The sequence below is a fragment of the Physeter macrocephalus genome, chromosome 2 (genome assembly GCF_002837175.3).
Source record: "Physeter macrocephalus isolate SW-GA chromosome 2, ASM283717v5, whole genome shotgun sequence".
Taxonomy (NCBI): domain Eukaryota; kingdom Metazoa; phylum Chordata; class Mammalia; order Artiodactyla; family Physeteridae; genus Physeter; species Physeter macrocephalus.
This window is the reverse complement of record NC_041215.1, coordinates 62280955-62285833: the sequence shown is the minus strand read 5'-3', so window position 1 is coordinate 62285833 and position 4879 is coordinate 62280955. Positions and strand designations below refer to the sequence as shown.

Genomic DNA, 4879 nt, shown 5'->3' with positions numbered 1-4879 from the left:
TCTGCACTAACTGTGGGGAAGTTATTTAAATTCTCCAAACCCCAAGTTCCTTATATGTATTATAAATTAGAACTAATAAAGCAATTGGTGTGAGGAGTAAAATAGATTGTGTATAAAACTCTCAGAATAGTGGCTGGCACAAATAAGTGTCCAATAGATGTTAATAGGTTAAATGTTATTTAAATCTCACACTATTCTATAGTATGGTTTCTATGGTAAGATTTAACATACTATAAAATAGAATGTTTATATGCTCACTGTAGAGAAACTATTTTATACACATTAGTTGAAGATTACTATTAGTTTTGTCTCCAAGCATAATTTCTCCCTCAAGGGGGAGCAGTATTTCCCATGGAGTTTAGGACTATTAAATCTGTAAAGTGATCAACCAACCCATAAACTATACCATGGTGGCAACTGCCATGTTTCCTTGCCACACTTACATAGATTCAGCCAATGAGAAAACAAGGAGCCCAAATGAATCCACAAAGTATATTACATAGCAATTTTATAGACTCACAGAGAAACCTGGAGCTATACCTTAAAATGGGGCAAGGTAGACCTGCATGGTACTACAATGAGGAATAAGGATGAGACTCTCCCATAAAAATATAGATAAGAAACTGCATGCAATAGCCATGTATCATTATTTGCAAGGCATATCACCAAAACGTGGTCAAGCATTTCACCAAAACTTGGTCAAGCATTGCCTATTGATCTTTGTGGTTACATGCACTGTCTTCAGGTTACCATAGCAGATTTGTATCCCTACAAAACCATTTAGATTAAGAAGAGAACCAAAAGCTGGGGGATATTATTGACCTATTTCAACCTCCTTAAGAGCTTCCCAAGTTCAGTATCCATTGTTACAGACACAGCACTGTCACCATAATGTTGCTGTGCTTGTACCTCCAAATTTGAAAAAAGACTCAGTAGGACTGAGTCTCTCCTTCTCCTCCTCAAAACATACATTCCATCAATACTAAATGCTATAGTTTTCTGACATGCACACTTCCATGCACTTTTGGACATGCTACTCTTTCTGCTCAGAATTCACCTCTGCCAATACCTGCTAAATCTGATGAACTCTTATTTATTATTTAGAATTATCTTAAGTTCATAAATATGCTCTTCCTTCCTACTTTCCCATCAGATGATCCTCACTGTCCTGTGCCTTGGATATATTTCTGTTGTGTTCACATTAAATTATTATTTCTCTTTACATATTTATCTCTGCTAACAAGCTCTAACACCTTTGAACTCCAGTTCATGGTTCATGGTTTTGCACTCCTGGCATAGAGTTCTTTAAGTTTTTGTTAAATTGAATTGAGTTGAATTTAATTAAATTGAATAGTTGTATATTTTTCTATGAAACTGTCCATGCTCTTCCCTCACTTTCCTTCTAACCAATGACAGGTATTTGAGAGATAGACAGGTTTAAGGGCACATTCTTTTGAAATGGAGCAGAACAATGTTAAATGATCCACAAGGAGACCAATGCCTAGAATTAGACCATAGAAGTATAATACTCAAACCAATAAGCTCACCATCTTGAGGACTGTAAAGATACTAGAAATATATTTTCTCTTGCTTTGCTGTGGTTTAGCCTTAAGAGGTCTGTATTTCCAGACTTACAGGAAACAGATACCATTAAAATATAGTCAATTATTATTGGTGAAGTTACTCATCTATTTAGTGAAGGAGGTAAAACTAATATTAGTTCATATTATCTTACACTTTGAATTAGTAATAAATTGTACTGAAAAGTCAGATAAATAGAGGATGGAGACCTTCTCTGTTCTACTAGATGCTTCCAAGGAAATATAATTGTTTGACTTGCCAAGGAAGTAAATAATTGTCTCATAATAGGATTTTGGTGGAATTAAGATCGTCATTTATTTCATTTAACATTTGTCACTGTAGAAATAAATTCAAAGATGAAGTTTTTGATTTGATCTGTTTGTTTTTTCTCAGGTGGGTCAAGTTTTGGCTAAAGATAACAGCATCATGGATATTCTAACCTACCGAAATTTTCTAAACTTGTCAGATAATAACAATCACCAGGATACTTATTATACCTGTAGGTTATCAGTTAAATTTGATGAATTTGTGTTGGACCCCAAGAATCTTTTTTTTTAACCTGAAGTCCAGGTAATTCTTATTTTTCAACGTATTTGGACAACTGCATCTCTATATTATTTTAATGAATGAAAAAATTTGGAAAATTTTCAGGTCTTTTTGATCAGAAAGTACCCTTTTTTTCCTTTGAGATATCTACTTTCCTTTCCAGATTTATCTCTCACCATTAATCGTTTTGTTTTTGAGAAATCGTTATGACGGACTGCCTACATGCTCCCTTTTTCTTTTGCCCATGCGGTTCTTGCACTTCGAATCCTGCTGCCCATGAGTTTCCTTCACTTGGCTGACCACATTCATCATCTGAGACTTAAATCTAGTGTCCTCTAGGAATGGCTCCTTGACATCCTATGGCCGATATGTCTCCACCTGTTGTACTCTAAACTACTTGTGCCTACCATTAATGCTCAGCATTTTTCACTGTACTATTATTTTTTAAATCTTCTCAACTAGACCATAGATTCTTATGGGCAGGCACACTATTTATTACTCTTCATGTTCCCCAACTAGCCTAAATCTCACAATGGATGTCTAATAATGTTTACTAAAGGAATGAAGCGTACAAATTGTTTAGGTCCTATCTTTATAATTTTAAATCTCTAAACATGCATATCTTTTAGGAAATGTGTCTTTTTTTCTTCTTGGTGTGTCTCCCATCTACATGAAGAACTGTCATGGCTAGTTTTATATAAGTAGCAAGAGGTTATTAACACAAAAAATGTAATTAGTTTTTAAAAAATTATAAAGTAATATATATGCAGATAGTGTAAGGAAATGTAAATTAAAAGTGAGCCTTCTTACCATCTCTAGTTCATGATAGATAACCATTATTAACAGTTTCTTTTCCTTTTTTTTTTTTTTTTTTTGTGGTATGCGGGCCTCTCTCTGCTGTGGCCCCTCCCGTTGCGGAGCATAGGCTCCGGACGCGCAGGCTCAGCGGCCATGGCTCACGGGCCCAGCCGCTCCGCGGCATGTGGGATCCTCCCAGACCGGGGCGCGAACCCGGTTCCCCTGCATCGGCAGGCGGACGCGCAACCACTGCGCCACCAGGGAAGCCCCTATTAACAGTTTCTTGTATGTACTTCTAGAAATGTTAATATACACAAAGCATATATAGGTAGATATAAATATCTTATACATATTCATATAAGTACAAATACACAGACACACATACATATATGTTTGTTTTGTGTATACTTTTATACAAGTAAGATAATATTATGTTTACATCTTGGAAAAATACATATTAACTTATATAAATCCACTTCATTCTTTTAACTGGCTGTATATTATTCTATTTTATCATGGTATAGTTAATCCCCTCCTACTGGGCAGTTAGGTTGTTTTAATTTTTTTCCCATTATAAATAATACTTCAATGAATGTTCTTTCATACAATTCTTTGTGAAGTGAAGAATGTTTCTAATTAAAGTAATATGGATTTTGGATACATATTTCTGAATTAATCTTAAGAAAGACTGCTACAATTTATACTTCTATCAAGAAGAGAATGTTTCTCCATACTCTCACTACTTTTGTGTTATTCAATTTATATTAGGGTGATCTCATGTGTTTTAATTAGCATTAATTTACATATGAGTGAACAGGAGTATTTTGGATGTAATTAAGGATTTGTACTGCTGAAGCACATTGGTTCTTTGTCTTCATTTATCTTAGATACTATTATATCTCAGTTTTTCTCTGCTTTAAAGCTCTCCCAAAGTTTGTTTTTTCATCTTTTGTTCTCTAGTTCTCTGTTCATTTTCAGAACTCTAGTTTCCATACCTTATTTGAAATATAAAATGTTTTATATAAGGTTAGTTTTCCAGTTTTGCCATTATATTCGTTCCATTAGAAAGGATCTGAGACTGATACAGACTTAATTTTTTTTCATTTTTTAAAAATCCTTGGAATTTAATGAAATTTGAACAGTAATATTTCCTCTGGGTTTTGATTTACACTACCTACTTACCTAGAATTAATAATACTTACTACCTGATCCACAATTACAGAAAAAACTTTCAGTGTTAAGAAACAGTCTAAATTCGAGGTATAAAAAGAATATTCAGGGCTTCTCTGCTGGCTTAGTGGTTAAGAATCTGCCTGCCAATGCAGGGGACACGGGTTCGATCCCTGGTCCAGGAAGATCCCACATGCCGCAGAGCAACTAAGCCCGTGTGCCACAGCTACTGAGCCTGCGCTCTAGAGCCCACGAGCCACAACTACTGAAGCCCGTGCACCTAGAGCCTGTGCTCTGCAACAAGAGAAGCCACCACAACTAGAAGCCTGCACACTGCAACAAAGAGTAGCCCCTGCTCGCCGCAACTAGAGAAAGCCTTGCACAGCAACAGACCCAACAGAGCCAGAAATAAATAAATACATAAATTTAAAAAAAAAAAGAAGGAAAGAAAGAATATTCATTTAAAAATATGGAATGCTTCCCAAATTTGGGTGTCATCCTTGCACAGGGGCCATGCTAATCTTCTTTGTATATGTCCAATTTTAGCATATGTGCTGCTGAAGTGAGCACTAAACTTAATTTTTCTAATTATAGATTTGTCTATACTGGTATAATTTGTGTGTGTATGTGTGCTCCAGTATTTAATTTAACTTGTTTCACTGCTACCTAAGTGCTTTACTAAGTGTTCTGGAGCTGCACTTGATGAAAAACACTAAAATAATCTGCATTATAAGTTTTGTGTATGCTGAGTCTTCAGAATATTCCATCTATCTTCATCCAATCC

General features: G+C 35.3%; 1 non-coding gene across 1 annotated transcript; it reads right to left on the bottom strand.

Moving 5' to 3' along the window:
- Positions 1–4558: 4558 nt before the first annotated feature.
- On the bottom strand, positions 4559–4665 carry LOC112064573 (U6 spliceosomal RNA). The gene has a single exon (XR_002891537.1). It is a non-coding gene; the product is annotated as a U6 spliceosomal RNA (small nuclear RNA).
- Positions 4666–4879: the final 214 nt, after the last annotated feature.